Consider the following 19,562-nt stretch of genomic DNA (forward strand, 5'->3'; position numbering starts at 1 on the left):
GACGGTTTGGAGATAATTCAGCAATTTTGATATTAACTTTGTGTTCTCTCTCTGGTAAAATGATTTGTAGGCTCCGATCATGTCACAGATGGGTGAAGAGTGGGCAGTTAGTTAAACTCTGAGCCTGGAGGGCTCCCTATTAAGCCCTGCTGAACTACAGCCACGACAAGCCTTGCACACTCAGCCTGTGCTCACCCCGAATCCGCACTCCTGGGCCCCCCACAGGTGCCAAGAGGATGGGGGGCTTTGTGGGTGGGAGGGGGGATGTGTGCTTGCTGCTGACAGCCACCTGCGGCCACAGGGAAGGGCCCTTCTGGACTATGGGGACCACGCTGCTTTCATCAGAGGTGTGTTACCTTAGGTCTGTTTGTCCCCTACACAATGTGCTCTCTGCTGCCCGTGGTCCAGGCGTTGTGTTTCCAACTCTGCATTCTGTGAGGGCTGGGGATGCTGTCACGTCCCCAGGAGAAGCACCAGGGAAGAGTCGGCCGGAATGTGCTGCAGGGCCTCGCCATGAACCACGGAGCAGAGGTCCAGTGGGCAGCGGAGAGCGAGCCACCCACCCGGGGAGACAGCTCGTGGGGCCCCTGGAGCCTGAACAACCCACAGCTCCCCAAAAGAGCAGGTGAACATTACCCAAGGATGGGTCGGTCTCTAGTGCCGAAGGGAAAGTCCCTCCAGCCACATCCCTAAGTGACAAAAGCCAGCTGCCCCACAACCTGGTTAGAGCTCGCTTCCTGGAGAAGCAAACTGCAGCCAAAACAGAGACAGACAAGGTGTGTTTCTAGAGCGCGTGTGTAAAGGTGCAGAAAAGCGCTAACAGGAAACGCGTGACCATGTGAGCCGTGGTCACCTGGGGGGTGGGGGCAAGCATAGATGCGGAAGAGGGCCCTGAGGGGTGGGTGTCCTCCTGACGGCTTCGGTCACTCACTGCCATCAGCAGGCACGTCAGGACACCTCCCCTGTGCTGGACCCACTCTAGACGCTGCTTACAGGCCACGAAGCAGTGCCTCTGGCTTGGACGGGAGGAGAGAGTGAAGACACAGTAAGCGAGTCCAGGTAAGGACCACGCTGTGGACAAAACTGAGGAGAGAACAGCAGGTGGAGCCGGAGAGGACCACGGCAGGAGCGACCAGGGCAGATCCAGAGAAAGAGTGCTCTCAGGGGTCTGCCGGAGCAAAGGTCCTGAGGCAGGGAGGCAGCTGCCTTTGAGACTGATAAGGTCAGAGAGTGAAGGACTGAGAGGAGGCGGGACCTCACAGGCCGCGGGCGCAGGGAGCTGGGTGTTTCCTTAGTGAGATGGGAAGCCCTGGGGAGGTTAAGGTGGAGGAGAGACGTGACTCCTGAGGAAAAGACTGCCTGGTGCAGAGGACTCCGGTGGTCCACGGAGGGTGGCGTGCTGTGGCCAGGGCAGAGGCATAGAAATGGCCCAAAGAGCTGGTTTTCAGGACCCGGTTTTGAAGGAGGACCTGACAGGGCTTCCAGATGAACTCCGTGGCGCGTGGAAAAGAGAAGGACTGCTGTCCCCACTGGGCGAGTCCACTGGTGGAGGGCGGTTTGTGCTTGGGACTGACTGGAGCGAGGTGGGTGGAGAGTGGGTGGGCCACGTTGGAGAGGGCGAGCGGAAGCCGAGAGCCAGGGGCTACTTCCCGCTCGGGGGCGAGAGGGGTTGCCTCGATGGAGAAGTGGGCAGGTGAGTGGACGGGGCTGACCGACACTGGGCACCTGCGAGGAGGAGCCGTCATGGAAGACAGAGAAGGGAAAGGAATAGCAGTGACGGAGCGGCCTGGGGGACTGGAGCAGACGGAGGCCGGGGAGGAAGAGACCTGCACCTCTCCTGCCGAGGTGGTCACAGGACCACGCAGCTGCCCTCCCTCGTGACCTTGGCCAATTCAGTCTCAGTGGTGGGAAGGACACAAGCCGGGATGAGAGCAGACTGAGAATAGACCGTGTCCTAGGTGTGCACTTTAAAACGCTTTCCACCAAAGTTCAAAATGTGTGAAAGAACAAAACCAGGTGCAGGAAACAGGAAAAAGGTCTGCTCTCTAGCAGCCACAGGAGGATTCCCAGAGCTCTCTGTCCTTGCCCTAGAGCTGGGGATTCAGTCCTTACTGTGTGTCCACCTGCACGTAGGTTATCAGTTAGGTTGCAAGAATGCAGAGCCTCTGGAAGCCCAAGAAGATCATTAGACTGTCAGGCCACGTCTCAGAAAGCGGGGGGTGGGGGGATGTCCTAGTTGACACCCATAAAGCTGACCTCTGCTCCTCGTCGATTGACAGATTGGGCTCTCCCATGGAGACTCAAAATGTGCTGGCCTTGCCTTTGGACAACTGCCACCCCCCTGACAAACCCATCTTTTATCTCCCCTGCAAGTGATGGCATCAGAAAAAGAAAATCTAAATCATTCAGCTTTCCACGGTGCCCACTTTCAGTACTCTAAGTGCCGGAGAGGCGAGAACCACGGGGAGGGACGCTGTGGAATCCCTGGCCACTGTCCACCAGAAGCAGCACAGGGTGCATGGGGTGCAGGGAGGGGACTCACTGGCACAGCAGATCTGGTCTGGACTCAGCTGGAAACTGGAACCTTCCCTGGGCCCCGTCTCCCATCTCCTACTGTTGGGATTGGATAGATTCTAAGGTCATTGAGTAGGAAACCCATTGTTCAAATGAAGCTGTAGGCACAGAACCCAGGAAGGCACAGATAAAACCAGAGGCTGCTGGTGGGACAGGGGCTCTGGGACACCTCTGTGCTAGTGTGGCGTGTGGACCACGTGTGCCAGGGTCCATCCTGGTGCCTCTCGGTCCTCGAGCTCGGGGGGTCTCTATCAGTCAGGAAAAATGAACCTCAACCCTTACCTCACACCAAACGCAAATATTGATTTGAAGTGGATCATAAACTTAAAATTGCCACTATAAACCTTAAATAATAAGGTAGGAGAGAATCTCCCTACCTTGGGGGATGAAAGTTACTTTGTCAGAATGCCAAAGGAAAAAAACTAATTGGACTTCATCAAAACAGATATTTCTGCTCCTTGAAAGAAACCATTAAGAAAAGGAATGAAACATTTGCATTACATATAGCTGGCCAAAAAACTGCACCATATTATAGAAAGAACTCTGATGACTCATTAGGAAGACAGATCAATTTTAAGAAATGAGTTGAACATTTAAATGTGTCACAAAGAAAGATAAGGTAATTACAAATAAGCACGTGAAAAGATGTTCAATATCTTATTCATCAAGGAAATGCACATAAAACCTCAATAAGAGCTCATTAATTACCTACTAGAATGACCCAGACTGAAAACACAGACAACGTGAAGGGCCGACGAGAGTGTGGAGGAGAAATCCAAGCTTTCTTGTGTCCTCGCCGGGGAAGTAAACAAGAGTTCACTTTGGAGAGCATATTGGCAATTTCTTATAAGGTCAAACACCACCCAGCAAATCTACCCCAGCACCCCCGTCACCCTAACCTCACCACAAAAGAAAACACACGTCCACAGGAAGAGTGGAGTGGGAATGTTCATGACTGCGTCAGTACAGTCACCGACCGTCCACATGATGGAGTAGCCCTCTAATGTCCCAGGCAGAGGAACAGGCTGCTCCTGTAACCCACAGAGGGCTTGGGGACTTATGTGGCTGGGCCAGAATGCAGAGGTGTGTGGAGGCTGGAGAGGAGGCCGGCCCCGGTGACACACAGCCCTGTGGACCCAGCTAATAGTCCCGGGTTGTTCTTAGGGCAGCAAAAGGGCAGCAGCTGGCTAACTCGACCGTATTTGCATATTTAAGAAAACAGCTGACCACTGGGCAAAGAGAAAACAAGAGAGAGAGAGAGGAGGTTGGGGAGGGGCTGGGGAGGGAAGTGTGTGCCAGGGAGGGCTTTAGAGTGTGTCAAGGAGCTCGATGACCGGTGGCCTTGGGGTGGCCGTCCTATCTGTCCCTATGAATGTTCGTCTTCTTAGCGGCTGCTCTTCATTCTGGGCTCTGTCACCCAGCACAGGAGCACTTCCTTAGGCTTCTGTCACCCGAGTCACGGCTCCACATGTTGAAATGAGATGAGCTGCCTCCCCACGTGACGAGGAGCCGAGCTCCCAACTCCAAGGACAGCCACCCACAGCCCACGAGGCTGCACTCCTCCCTCCAGGGACAGTGAGAGAGCTGGTCAGGCGCCCCGGGGGCACACCGATACCCTCTTGCTGTGGTGTCAGCACATGGGGAAGGAAGAGCAGAGCAAGGCGACCTGCTGGCCCCTGGAGAGATCCAGGGACTAGCTGGGGTCAGTGTCCCTCATCCCCAGCCAGCGGCAGAGCTGGCCCATGCACAGGACATAGGCACCACTCACCCCTGGCCACCTGGGCTAGAAGGCCACCCCAGCAGAGCCGGCCTTCTGCCCCCTGGGCAGGGGGCTCCAGATCCAGGTGTGTGAGTCCATCCTGCGCTCTTCTTGGAAGAGGGGGAGACACAGCGAGCCCCCTCCTGACACCTTTCTTTATTGTTTAGATCTCCTATCATCTGACCATGTGGGAATTCAGATCTTTAATCACCAAAAGAACAGAAAGTGGATACTGGGAGGAAAACACGCCCTGTCTTCCGGCCAGGGGCCCAGCACAGTGTGACTTAAGCACCCATCGGGGCGGTGCCCACCCCCTGCGCTCTCCTGGGTTCTCACAGCCCCGCCTCCTCCTCTAGCAGACCTGTCACTGGGCCCCTCTTTCAGCACCAGGTCACTGGCAGCTGGTGTGTGAGCTGGTCCTTGGGAGGGAAGCAGCCACCAACCCGAGGGTGTGCCTATTCTCGTTGGCACTTCTAAGGTGGTTTAAGCAGGCTGTCAAAACTGACTGAAATGGGGAGCTTGCTGGGACCTGTTCCCATCTCTGGCATAGGATGGGTGAGACCTGGGGGAGCAAGCCTCTTGGTTTTTCTTTCTTCTTCCCCTCCCTCCTTTCTTCCTTTCTCTCTTTTGCTTCCTTCCCTCTCTCCATCTCCTCCCTCCCCACTGCCTTCTCTCTTCCACACACACAGGAAGGATCTGCTGGTCCAGGAGGCCACCTGTCAGCTGGCTCCCCTTCCAGCACGCCTTCCTGTGTGTGTGTCCGTGCTGCCAACCCCCCACTGCCATAACCCAGAAACCTGAACGCATTCTGCTGGGGACACAGCCTCGGCTTCAGCCTGCCTGGCGCTGCCCCAGTCCTGGCTCTTTCTGGAAAGGTCTCCCCTGTGCGGGAAGCAGAGCCCTCCGTGTGCTGGAGCTAAGAACGCGGGCCACACTGGAGTTCCACTGTGGAAAGACAAACTTGGCAGCCTCCCAGAGCGCTTCACGGATGGAAGGGCAGACCCCAGGAGAGACTGGGGACAGCGGCTGGGCAGGGCTGGGCACTCTTCAGAGACCGAGGGACGCCGTTCCCACGTGCCTGCCCCAAGCCTGGTCGGTTTTGAAGTGCTTCACCCACAGCCGCACACACAATGAGGTGGATTAGACAAATGGGTAACAGGGGATTTGGACACTAATCCCTGACAATTGTTAATATTAATTAAAGTGCTTCCTCCTCTCATTACGCAGCAAACACTATTTCACGAAGGGAAGGGAAGAGAGGGCAGTCTGGTGGGTGGCGTTTGGTTTTTGGTCTCCTGCAGGAAGGCACTTCCTGGTAGGAGACCACCTTTGACCCTGTGAAGCCAGGAGGAGGCGAGCAAGCCCTGCCTTCCCTCCACTTCATCAGTCACTGTCCTTCCTAGCACTCTGTAAGTTCTAAGATGTAGATAGATATCTTTCTCTCAAGAACGTTATTGTAGGCCACTGCAGTTAAATGACTTAGGCAGAGAGGGTTCAGTAAGGTGGACAGGCCCCTGTGCATGTGTGTGCGTGTGTGTGTGCAGGTGTGCTTGGACAAGAGGCCTCCGGGTGGCCATGGGCTGGGGCAGCAGCTGAGCCCCGCTGCCCAGGCTGCAGGTCTGGCTGCCGGGAGAGGCTACGGAAAGCCTCCAGGGCAAGGGGGCCATGTGCTCTCTCGGCCAGTCAGATGGCAATGTCCCTGCACCTGCCGTGTGCCTTGCCGTGTGCAGAGAGGAGGGTCTCAGGGACAAACACAGGCTGTGAGAAGGTCAGGGTCACCCACGGCTGAGCAAGTGAAGCCAACCACCAGCGACACTCGGGAGCTTCACAGAGGAGCAGCCCCAGCCCCGCCCCAGGAGCCAGGGCTCTTCAAACTGCACTGCAGGCAGCACACCCTCTCCGCTCTCCCATGGAAACTTGTGATTGCACTACAGACCCAGCTGCACCAAGACGGAATGTGAGTGTGCACATCTGTGTGTGTGCCCTCAGCCATCTGTATGGGCATGTGTGTGCAAGTATATTCCACAGAATGATAAGACAGAAGAGAGGGCCTGAGTGTGTGTGTGTGTGTGTGTGTGTGTGTGTGAGAGAGAGAGAGAGAGAGAGAGAGAGAGAGAGAGAGAGAGAGAGAGAGAGAGAGATGGATCTGGGAGGCAGAGAGACAGAGGCTGTTTCCCCAGACATGTGTGTTCTGTGTGTGAGTTTCCTCAGGAATGTGTGTGCATACATGCCTGCACCCTCGCATGTGTGTGTGTTTGCATGCCCGTGCAGGCAGGAGTGTGTGTGTGGTTGTGGGTGGTTAGGGTCTGCAAACAAGTCAGGATGGCGCCTGGCAAAATGCCAGAGGGAGTGGTTTGTGAAGTAACACCAGTGAGCCACTAAGTGTGGAGACTCCTGATTGGTTGACTGCTGTATCTAGTTTATGTTAATTAGGATAAGCTGTGTGGAATGTATATATACCCCTCCTGTCCTACAATAAACGGCTCCCACTCCTGCTGTATCAATGTACACAAGTTGCTCGTCACCCTCCGGTTAGTTGGCCCAGCCAGCCGGGCTGCGGCAGTGGGTGTTTCCCCAGGTGCCTGTGTGGGGTCTCCTGAGGCACAGGTTTGAGTGAGGGCAGCTTTACTTTGATTGAGGGACACCAGGACAGGACTGTTTTCTTGGTCTTAATCTTTCCCAGAGCGTGTGATGTATGATGTGTGATGTGATGCTTCACCTCAAACAACCACTCTCCAGCCTCCGGTGGTTTTGGTACTTAAGCCCCGATGATCTCCCTTGACTTACATGGCTTACATCACTTTACTTGAATAAGGTGACTTCTCTGGTGACACCCCAGAATTCAGGTACCAGATGAGGTCTCTTGCTCAAAGGTGGCCCCCACGCTCACTCTCTGGCCTGGACCCCAAAGAACCCCAAGTCGCCTTCCTGGAATGAGGGATCAAGGCTGGGACCCAGGATGCTGAGGTCATGTGGCCTGTCCCCGTGGGTGTGGCACTCCTTGGGCCAGCTGGCGTGCTGGGGAGCAGGCCAGCACAGGAGGCTCTGCCCTGACCACTGGCCCATCTGCTGCTGACTCAACTCCAGGTGCTGCCCAGGGCTCGGAGGCTGACCACTGCCAGAGCCTCACTGGGAAGGGTGGGACGTTCAAGCAGCCACTCTCCACCTGCTGTGGGAGGGTCCTCCTGAAACCAGCTCCTCCCGAGGGGGCCCGGGACCCAGCTCCAGGAAGAGGGCCCTCAACCCTCTGCTCGTTCTTCAGCACGAGCCCTTCTGAAGAATCCCGTCTCCAAACAGAGACGTGCTGTGATCTGAACACCTCTCCCTGGGCTGTGAGCTACAGTTGGGGTGCTGGGTGCCACCAGGAATTCCTCCCTGAACCGAGGGAAGCCGCCCCAACAGGGCCGCTGTGAGTCTAGGGACAGGGTTCTAGTCACTGATGCTGGCAATGGGGGGGGTGCTCTGAGCGTCCAAGGAAACCTTACCTCACTCCCACGGGGAGAGGGGAGATTCACTGAGACTCCAGATCACCCAGCTGGGAAGGGGCTCAGCCGGGATCTCCACAGCTGAGCACAGTCCTCTGGGAACACCTCAGGGCCCAGAGCACCCAGCCCTTAGATGAGAGCCTGGGTGCCCAGGGACACTCAGCAGGGGCTGCTTTCCCCCCCTGCACAGAGCCCACATCAACAAAAGGGTTTGAAAGGCGATTCGCAAGTGCATACATCTCCTGGTAGAGGCAACCCAATCTAACAGCAGTGTGGGCCTCTGAGTGACAATGTGTCACAGCTAGCTTCCGGGGTCTTGGTTGTCCTTAACTCCACAAAGAGCAACAATGAGGCAGGGGGTGGGTCTCTGCCTTGATGAAGTATAGTGATATCTATTCACCCTGTTGCTGAAATATATCCCTAGAGGGTAGTTTTCAAATACCAGAAAAACAGATGGGTGATGGAATATGGTGATGCAGTTCCACAGAATGACAAGACAGAAGAGAGGGCCTGAGTGTGTGTGTGTGTGTGTGTGCGTGCGTGTGTGAGAGATGGAGCTGGGAGGCAGAGAGACGGAGGTGGGAGGAGAGGGCAGTTGGGGAGGGCTCCCTCCTGGAGGTGAGAACTGGAAGCCACCCAGGTCGTCCCATGTCATGGGTGGATAGTGAGCTGGTGAGCCGCTCAAGCCCCCCAGGCCTGTTTCCCCCGGCTCCCAGGCCAGCGGGGAGACGGAGTGTGTCCGTACACACAGCGCTGAAAACAGCCCGACTCCCCGTCACTCTTAGATGTAGCAACCTTTGTGTCTAGGGAAGGGGTCTTACATAACTTCCAGGCCTAACAGCCCTCCCAGGGGGGTTGCTGAACCAGTAGAAAAGTTAGGATTTGGGGGATGTGGTGCAGGTGAGGAAGGAGAAGCCATCAAAGACAACTTGACTTTGGAGATGGCTGCAGGGCAGGGAAGACACCTGAGCTCACCCAGAGTGCGTGGGTACACAGCCAGAGAGGTGCGGGCTGGAGCCCCGGAGAAGGGACGCTGCTGCTACAGGACCCAGGCACAGCTCTCTCCAGGCTCAGCTCCTTCAGGCTCCTCCAGAAGCACAGATTTGGAGAAATCATGTGGCCACGAATCCTCTGGTGGCCACCTGAGCCTGACCTTCCACCCGACTGGCCTTCGGAACCTCTGAGTCTCCTGAGCATCACCTGAGAGCCCTCTCCTGAGCCACGTTCCAGACAAGGAAGGGAGGGAGCCAGGGAGGGAGGGAGGGCCCCCCGGTAATTCCTCCCGTGTTTTTGTCTGAATTGTTTGCCTATCTTGACTCCTCAATTTCTTTCTCAGACTTGATCTTTAGTTAAAAGAAAAAAAAAATACAATCCCATATGAATGTGCTTTTCCAAAAGACAGAGTGGAAATCGCTCAAGCTCCTGCACACTAGAAGATGACCCAGGGACCCAGAATCGCACACGTGGGCACTGGGTCTTCCCGCCCCAGGCCACCACCAAAATGGAGGGGAATTTGTCCCCTAGGAATTCACAGACATTGGTTTTTACCACTTCTCTCAACGTCCTAAGGGTCAGACAAGCTGAAGCTCTGCTAATAGGCGCAGATCTTACTAGGGTAACAATTTACCAATACTTTCCTGGGAGCTCCACCAAGCTTGAATATCTATAGCCACATGGATCTGTTTTAATAAGAGCTGACAGTTTAATCAGGTGAGATACGGCCCATGTTCACGATAGAGCACTTTTCCATTAATGGGATTGGGGCCCCGAGCCCCTGCATGGAATGTAGGCATTTCACCCCCTCTGCACTTTCGAATGGGTGCCACACGAGGAAGTCTCAGGGAACAGCTGACAACACAGATCACTCACACCCAGAGAACTCCATCCTCACTGAGAATGTTCCATTTCAGACAAACACGTCCTCTGTGTCTTCAGTCACACAAGTCACCTAAGGGTCACTTCTAGCCCTGTGAGGAGAGAAACAAAATTTCACTCTGAAAAGGCCTTCCTAGAATTCTAAAGAGAGCCAGAGTTGGGCCAAAAGTCATGAATATGAGTGATTTCCACCCTCCAAGGAGCACACGCTTCAGGGTGACAAGCCGAAGACCACGTGAACCTGGTCCCAGTGCTAGCCCAGGACCCTCAGCTGACAGGCACCAACCTGGGCCCGTGGGGCGCTGCAGACCAAAACCCCGCAGGCTGCAGAGTGAGTTCCCCGGGACTGGTGGAGAGGAACTGTCCCTTGTAGAGCCCTGAGGAGGAGGAGCCTATATAAGTAGACCAGGAAGACATGAAGAAGAGGGGGAAAGATGGGTGAATCCCCCACCTTCAGCCCTGGAGAAGGTGCTGACCATCCCCTGAAGCCAAGGAGAAGGGTGCGCTCTGAGGTGTCCTGCTGGGGCCTGCAGGGCACCTGTGCTGAGAGAGAGAGGTGCTGAGCCACCAGCAGGGCTGGCACCTGGCACCACCGCCTCTGGCACCCTAGACCGGAGGCTCAGCAAGAGCCTTGGATTTGGAAATCCCAGAGTGGAGAAGCAACCAGAGGCCTGGGAAAGGCAGCTCCTCACCCATCAAGAGGCCAGAGAGAGGGTCCAGAGGGAGACCTGGAGGTAACCAACAGGAATTGGATTTGAGCACTCAGAAAGACCAAAATGTGACCTTCAAATTCAGAAGTCCCACCCATGAATTGAAGGAGAGGGAGACCCAAAGTGGTAACCTTGAAACTGAGTGGACGAAGAGCTCATCCGCCACGCAGTTCAGAGACCACGCAGCGGATGTCCCAGCATTTTGTGTCCCGGGGACTCAGGTGTGCTCAAGAGTTCAGCCGCAGTGTGTGAGCGGTTTTCTACCAGCAGAATGACTGCTGTGCCTGCAAGTGTGATGGTGCGCTTTGAGAAGTGAATCATTAAGAGGATGAGTAACAGAGCTTGCTTTGGCAGCACATACTCTAGAATTGGAATGACACAGAGAGCATCAGCAAGGCCCCTGCATGAGGATGACACACCTTCATGAAGTTTCCATATTTTCACTTTCATGCTAAGTGAAGTAAGCCAACCCCCAAAACCAAAGGCCGAACGTTCTCTCTGACGTGTGGATGCTAACCCACATTGAGGGGAGTGGGGAAAACAGATTGGATTAGACCAAGGGGAAGGAGGGGAAGGGACGGGGGGTGGGAATGGGACAGACAGGAGAATGAATCGGACACACTATCCTGTGTTCATATGTGAATCCAGGACCCTTGTAGCTCACATCTCCTACAACCACAGAATGGGAAGTCACACTCCATGTGTGTACCAGTGTCAATACACATTCTACTGTCATGTATAACTGTCATAGATAACTAAAAAGAGCAAACTAAAATTTCTTTAAAAGATGAATGATGTCACCCGTGTAGATGACAATTTGTATAATAAATCATTTTGATGTTGCAACACGGTGGGAGAAAACAGTTGTGGCCCACTGCCATGGCACCACGGTCAGCGCTGGTCCTCGGGAGTGACAGCCTCTCCCGCTCTGGAACACAGCCCTGAAGCTCTCTGAACTTCCCGAGAGGTGTCTTGCCTTCCACCCGGCTCCCTCCTGCCTGGGCCAACCTCCTCGGCACCCCCTGGGTTTGTTCTCCTACAAATCTTCTCACTCTTTACATGGTCAGGCTGCAAACGTTCCAGTCTTTCTGTTCTGCGTCTCTTAATTAAAAATTCCACCCTTGAGTCATTCCGCTCCTTTTGTATCTTACTGTGTACAGTCTGAAGCAGCCGCACGGCTCCTCAGGGTTTTCCTTAGAAACTCTTTCCACCAGACGTCCTAGTCCATCACTCTTGAATTCTGCCTTCCACAGTGCAGGGCCCAGGACGTGGTTCTGTTGGGTTCTTGGCAATTGTATAATAAAAATGGCCTTCACTCCCATGTCATTTCTGTTTAAACCTCATTGGAATGCCCTGTCCTCTCCATATTTCCCAAATTCTGATCACAACCACTGAAGGGATTGCTGAAGTATCAGCTTTTCAGAGTCACCTTTAGTTCTCCATTCAGGTCAATCTAGGCTTTTCCTAGCTGCCCCTTCAATTTTGTCCACCTCTACCCATTACCCAATTGCAAAGACACTTCCACACGGTCGGGTATCTGTGGGAGCAACCTCATTCCCCTGTATCATATTTCTGTCTCAGACTGTTTTGTGTTGCTATGACAGAATACCACTGACTGGGCAATTCATAAAGAAAAGAAATTTGCTTCTTGCAGTTTGGGAGGTCAGGAAGTTCAAAATCAAGGTGCAGGCCTCTGGCAAGGGCTCTCCCACTGCATCAGCCCATGGTGGAGGGGGAAGGGCAATAAGCACGACAGAGCAAGGCAGCAGGGGTGGCGGGGTGGGGGGACTCACTCTTAAAGAACCCACTGTTACAATAACTAATCCACTCCCACCACGTGACACCTGTCCACTGCCGAAGGCCCTCCCAACTGCTGCTGGAGATCAAGTATCCAACACATAAACTCTGGGGGACACATTCCAGCTGTGGCACCCTTGACCCTTAAGGACTCCACAGGGGTGGACATTATCAAGGTGTGCTCTGCCCCACCCAGCTGACGCCTGCACTGATAGGTAAGGTGATGGCGGGTAAGGCCTAACCCTTTACCAGGACTCCAGGCAGTGGTACCCCAGTCTCTAGTGGTCAATGTGCTCTTTACCACCATGTGCTCAGGATAAAACAAAAGAAAAACTGCCAACTTCACTCAACAGTATTCCTGATGATGCAAGAAGAATTGTTAGATTTTATTCCACAGCTACCCTGGAGTCCTCGCCATCTCACTCCCGTGTGACGAGACGGAAAGTTCATGCAGGTCGCAGCACACTGACTTCCTTGATGAAAAACCCTGTGGAATGGCTCACTGTTGAGCTACAGCCCTGACTAGCTCCCATTTCCATGGACTGCCACTCCGCCGTGGGAGAACGGGGGCAGACAGACCCTGGGCCTCAGACCTGGGCATCCAGCCGACCTGTTTCCCAAAACAAATAAAAGTGAGCCTGACATTAAGGAAAACATCTGATACTCTTAGTTGTCAGTGATCCAATTTGAACTTTCAAGTAAAATTAGAATTTCGAAACTTCATGTACACTTCCTGGAGCCTGACAGCTTCTCAGTAATTAGGGACTTTTCTGATGAGTTGGGAAAGATTCATGAATTCTTGTTTTTGTTGTAAAATACAAAGTGTCAACATTTTGTAAATCTTCATAACTCAGGAATTCAGTATTTCCCAAATCACCAATGCAGGGCCTTACCAGATCACACACGGATAAAAGATTCATTCACAGTGTCAGGTCTACCAATGGGTTTTAAGGTAACAAATTAAGAGAGTGTCACTAATGTGGCTTCACATTTGACATTACAGCTAACATTTAAGGAGGTACTGCTTGTCACTTTATGCCAAGTGAAATAAGCCAATCTCCAAAAGACCAGTACTGTACAATTCCACTTACGCAAGGTCCTTAGAATGGTCAGCACTGTGGACATAGTCGCCTGGGCTGGGTGGGTGAGGAAGGGCTCAGTGCTTTGTGGAGACAGAGTTTCTGTCTGACGAGGAGATGGGGAAGGGTTGCCTAGCACCCTAACAGTGGTTACGATGGCCGATTTCATGTGAACTGCTTTTTACCACCAAAAAAAATTAGAGAAAAAAAATCCCTTATGGAATTTTGGTGTAGTATGAAATAAGAATATCCAAAATTTTCTGAAAAGACAGTCACACTATCCTTCCTCTTCCAACTACGTGCACTGATTTTCTTCATATAATTCAACCCAGGAAACCATCGCTACAGAGTGCAGGAAGAGGCAGATACGAGAACTCAGTTATTTCTGTGATCCAGACATTAAAGAGGTATGCAGAATTGTCACACAGTGCCAGATGTCTCATGATGTTTGTCACAAAAATATCATTTTTGATAAAAAGCCTTTTTTCAACTTACATAGAATTTTAACCTGCTTATGATTAATAGCAATAGGTTCACTGCTTTATTTTAAGTGAGCCAATGAATTAATATTCTCATTTTTCTTCATTTAACTCCTACTTCAGATAAATGGATAGATACTGACCACATGAACTGTTTTGGGTCCCCAGTGACTTTAAAGAGGACACAGATCTCCGGGTGACAAACTTAGAGAACACTGGCTTAAAAATTGGTGTCTGCAACTCAGGGCTGTGTGGCCTTGGGCAAGAGCTTTAGTCCTTTCCTCCATTTCAAAACGGGGGTGACAATGACACAGGTCACCTGAGTCCTTTAGTGCAGCACCTGGTTGACAGTGTGCCTTGGGGGAGAGTGGGGGCGGGGCCGGGAGCGCCTCCCAGGGCCTGGTGTAGGGTGGTGACCAGGGCCCCCTGCGAGGGCAGCATGTGAGTGGAGACCAGAGGGACAGGGTCACAGCAGACACCAGCCATGACAGCCCAGGGCTGTGGCTCAGCAGGAACAAGGGCCCCCACCTGGGCTGAGATGAGGCAGGACAGTGTGACTGATGTGAGCTGAGCCCCCTCCAGGGACCACAGCGGATCTGCCCACACGTGGCCGGAGCAGCCCTGCCAGGACCACTGACCTCACGTTGACCTCCACCTGTCCAGGCAGAGTGTCATCCTGGGTCTGCTCCTCCCCAGGCCCTCAAGACCTCCAGCGTCAGGCTGAGAAGAGTCCCCTTCACCACGTTGAGCGTTCTGCCTCGTTTTCTGTGTGGCCACCACTCCAGATCCATCCCACCTCTGCCTGTCAGTGCCCAGCCCTGGCAGGTTGACCTGTAGGGGCCATGTCCCTGGGCTCCCCTGCCCTTGGCTTCCCATTGTGTTCACCTGGGGAGGGGACCCTGGGTCAGGTACAGGAGGGAGGGATCAGGTATCTGTTCCCGTGCTCCTCTGCTGGCCTCTGGGCTGGCCGAGTCCAGGTGCCACGGGGCTGTCCCTCTGTTCCTCCTTGCCCCCGCCCTCTGGGCTCTGAAACCTGGCCTTCTGTGCAGACCTTTGACAGGAGCCTGGGGGCTGGGCATCATCCCCCCAACAGCTTCTAAATGGCCCCATTTTAAACATAAAGTTACGCAGAGTGCGTTCTGTCCCTTCCAGACCTCGGCCACGGAAGGCCTCAGGGAGGGCAGGCGCCTCCTTTGTCCTCCAGGGAGGAGAAGAGGCCCAGAAGGCAGGGGGCACTCAGTAAATGTTCGCTGGAGGAATGAAGGAAACATGGACTCTCACTGCAGTTCTCTCCACATATTAAACCAGAAGCTTCAAAACACTTTAGGATGGGAATTAATTGCCTCCCCTAGTCATTATTTAATCCATAGCTGTAATCAGACCTCCCCTCACCCAGAGGCACACGCAGGACAAGGCAGCATGGGGCAGCGCAGAGGAGGCCCACGTGGGAACTCAGCCACCGTCCCCAGATCAGGTCCTGCGCCTGGAGGGGCAGGGGACATCTCTGGATTCTGTTTTCCTTTCCTTGTTTTCACTTGTCTTTTATTTCTACTGAGGCTATTTTTAAGTATAGCGACTTGAATTAGATGTAATTTACATATAATTCACCCATTTAAAGTGCATAAATCAACGGTTTTTAGTGTTTTCCGTTGTTCAACCACTGCCACTATCTGGATGTAGAATATATTCATAACTCCAAAAAGAAGCTTCCTACATCAGCAGGCGTTTCCCAATTCCCACTTCCCCCACCCTAGGCAGCACTAAGCTCTTTTCTGGCTCCATGGATTCCCCTACTCTGGACATTTTATAGAAATGGAATCATAAATGTGGAGTCCGCTGCCTCCGGCTTCTTTGGCTTTAACGTCATGTTCTTGAGATTCATCCGTGTAGTGGCAGAGGGCAGGACTCCATTCCTTTTTATTGCCAGATAATATTCTATTGTATGAATAGAACTCATTTTATTGATCCATTTATCAGTTGATAGATGTCTGAGTCAATCCCACTTCTTGGCTCTTATGAATAATGCCGCTGCGAACATTTGTGTACAGGTTTTATGTGGACATATGTTTTCATTTCTCTCGGGTAGAACTGCCGGGTCACATGGTAACTCCAGGTTTATCCTTTTGAGGAGCTGCCAGATGATTTCCCAAAGCAGCTGCCCCATTTACATTCCCACTAGCATTGCCTGAGGATTCACATTTCCTCGCCCTGCCAGCTCGCGTTGTTACGCGTCTTTTCACCAAGGCTCCCTGCTCATCCTTACACATTCCTAAGGCTGGGTTTCTACTAGACGAGCTTCCATCCACTCTCTGAACTCCCCACTCTAGGGGCCACATGGTGAAGGGAACCTTCTAGAACTCTTTCCCCAGCCCCTGACCATTTCTGGAGTTTTCTCTGGGCTCTAAGGACCCAGAGTAGTAGTGGTCCCAAGTAGCACATGTGGAACTCAGACAAATTCTACACACAGATCCTGCATGCTCTGGAGCCGTCCTGTCCAATGTGGTCATCACCAGGCATATGTGATTAGAAAAGCTAAATTAATTAAAATGAGACTAAATTAAGCATTCAGTTGCTCAGTCACACCAGACACATTTCAAGTGCTCCGTAATCACACGTGGCTTGTGGCTTCTACATCGGATGATCAGAAGACGAAACACACTTCTGTCATCGTAGAGATTTCCACTGGACAGCACGGGAAGACCATAAAGGCCCATCATCCACCTGGGAGCGACACTCATCAGAATGGCTTTGTCTCCAGACCCCTCCAGACCCCCAGCTCTCCCTTTCTTCCCCCTCTCTCTCTCTGTCTCTCTCTCTCTCTCTCTCTCTCATACACACACACACACACACACACACACACACACACACACACTTTGCCAGTCATCCAGAGCTCAGAATTCTTAGGGATGCTGGATGAAATGGAGACGGTAGGGTCTGTTTGTCTTATTCTTAAAGCAGAAATGCAGAAAGCTGGACTTCTGCATTCCCAACAGCACTGTCTGAGGACTCTAGACCTCTCAGGGGACTACAGTGTTTTCTATCTGTTCAATGGCATTTAAGCTACTCCTTTCACTCCTCAGAGTCCAACCACCCAAACCTCAAGGTCTGGAATAAGACACGGTAAACACCTAACATGACCTGTTCTGGGGAGGACTGCCAACACTCATGCATTTCTAAAAAGAGAATGTGCTGCATATGTGCTATTAATAATTAGCAGTCAATTAACACTTTTTTTGCTTCCAGCATGTTGGAAATGTTAACTGAGTCATTTATAGGAGAAAAACTTTCCTTAACAGCAGTCATGGTGTGTTACATACTAAAGCAGAGCCGGCCTTGAGTTCTGGAGGTGGTACCCAGTGAGGCATGCCAAGCGCTGGACTCCACACACCCTTGATCCTTATTATTCAGAAAGCACACTCACTTATACCTTGAACAGAAGGCAAACACCTTCCCATTAGATATTATGGGCACTAATCTCTAAAATTATGATTCTACACTTCTGCCACAAGTTAAATGAGATCCAAAGACCAGAGCTACAGATGACCATTGGAATCCACTGTCACAAATGTTTTCAGTTACAAACTCAAATCTGAAAAACTGTATGAAGCAAATTAAAAGCCAGATTCTACACAGAGATTTTTTTTCCCCATTTAGATTACTATACACAAATGAGCTCTGGCCAGGGCTGGTTTTAAAAAGGCAACCAGCAACTTCTTCAAACAGGATGGATCAAATTCACAAGGAACTACCTGGCCCCCCTCCAGAGGAGGCTGGGAGACCAAGGGCTCTGTGGACACTGGTGTCACTCCTTGTCCTTCAAGATCCATGTTCTACTCTTCATGAATACAGAGGGCCACCTGTTCCCACCACCCTTTCCTCTCCCTGGGTTGCGGGTAGGACGTCAGGAAAAGGCAGCGCAGTAGCACAGCAGGTTCGAGGGAAGGTGTGAAAGGTGAAGGGACAGAGTGAGACCACAGCGATTACTGCACAGAGCCCCCGGGACACCCCTGGTCCAAGTCAAGGGCTTATCATCCCTGCCTTACGGAGAAAGCCACAGAGATTGGACAACTCACCCAAGGCCACCAGGGTGGGACAGGAATGAAAGCTCTGTGACATCATGTCTTTGCTCCGTGGACTCAGAGACAAGCATACGAAAGCCCATGGAAGTGTGTATCTCTTCCTGCTGAATCTGGAAGCTAAGCGAAGTCAGGTTACCTCTGCCCTCCCCGGCTGTGGGCCGAGGGTGTCACGCAGCTCCTGGGCTCAGCTGAGTGTCAGCTGGCACTAGGGCACACGTGCTCATTCCTCATGCCTGTGCATTGCGGGGTGCTTCTTCGGCTCTGGCTGGGTTGGCTGAGGCTAGGTGGTCAAGAGTGGTCTCCCTGAGATGTCTGGTCCGCAGCTGGGATACTGGCCTTCTCTGCATGTGCTCAGCTGAGACCCTCCAGAAGGCCAGCCTGGGCTTAGTGGCACAGAGGTTCTCAGAAAAGGCCAACTCAGAGGGGCTTCTCAAGCCTCTGCTTACTTCTCATTCGCCAATGTCCCTCTGGCCAAAGCAAGTCACGTGGTCCAGCACAGGGGCAGGTGGGAGGAACTGCCCAGGGGTATGGCTACAAGGCACCAACCAGCTGCTGTTTCTATAACAATCCATCCTTGGTTTGTGCGGTCCTGGGACCATAAATCAGAAAAGTCCATCTCTTCGGTTGAATGTTGTATGAAGAACACTGCGATAGTGCTACAATCCCAATTATGATACCTATTAGTAATATTTCATAACATGACATCAGAAAACTTCATCTTGATAAAAGATGCCTTTGGGGCAAGGCTGTAAAAATATAAACTCTAAATAAAATGACCTGATTCAGCTCATACTTCTAATTTCCATATATTTTTACTGGCTAATTTCAAATCCCTATGTTTTAATACCCTTAAGTTTCCTTCAGTTATTCAGCAAATGTCTTTTTCTAGCACCTGAGATATATAAGACATTGTAGAGACCAAAGATGGAGTAAGAGATGTGATTTCTGTCCCTCTAGAGAGACAAAGTCTGTATTTAGAACACTACAAAACTTGCCCTGAACAGAAAGAAAGGCACACGGAAGGTGAGAGAGACAGACAGATAGACAGAGACAGAGACAGAGACAGAGAGACAGAAATCCAATGGCTCCAGGTCAGGCTCTGCACACCTACACTGATACCCGATGGTTAAAGTGTCATGAAATCCCTACGCACTTTCCACCCAGCTCTAATGTGGCCATGTGCCAGGGCCTCCCCGCCAGGCTGCCACCATCTCTATTGGCGCCCAAGATCTTGGCACCTGCGATAGGAGCCTTCTGAGGTCCTGCACTGTTCATCAGGAAGTGTCCCTGGGATGGCCAGATGTGAGGCTGATCGACATTTCTGCACACAAACGAGCACTGTGTCTGCTAGACCACTGGCCAGGGACATGCCCAGTGCCCCTGGCCGCTGGTGTTGTCGCCGACCAGGTCCCTGCTCCTCCTCTCTATGCGGACTTGTATTCTGAGAGTTTTCTCTAACCTAGGGGGGGGGATAAACTACTTCCTCAAATATGCATCCAGATGTGTCAGCCTCACACATAAACCAGGGACTTTTGAACTTATTAATCAAGCCTTTGTCTCCACCTGGGCTTCCTTCCTTTCCTGCAGGGCCCTCTTCCAACACACAGCAAGTTAGCCATGTCCAGCAGCCCCAGGGGAGTGGTCTTTGGGACTCCCCTAAGGAATCTGATGAATGTAGGGGTAGTAGGTAGGGGAGAAGTGTGCCAGTGAGTCCTCAAATATGAT

The 19,562-nt window shown here is 52.4% G+C and overlaps 1 protein-coding gene and 1 pseudogene across 2 annotated transcripts in view; one reads left to right on the forward strand and one right to left on the reverse strand.

Moving 5' to 3' along the window:
* Window positions 1–19,562, reverse strand: part of C5H10orf90 (chromosome 5 C10orf90 homolog) — a 191,491-nt gene that overhangs the window by 128,725 nt on the left and 43,204 nt on the right. The gene's annotated exons all lie outside the window — the stretch shown is intronic.
* On the forward strand, window positions 10,746–10,845 carry LOC113179625 (U6 spliceosomal RNA; annotated as a pseudogene).

Source organism: Urocitellus parryii, chromosome 5 (genome assembly GCF_045843805.1).
Source record: "Urocitellus parryii isolate mUroPar1 chromosome 5, mUroPar1.hap1, whole genome shotgun sequence".
Taxonomy (NCBI): domain Eukaryota; kingdom Metazoa; phylum Chordata; class Mammalia; order Rodentia; family Sciuridae; genus Urocitellus; species Urocitellus parryii.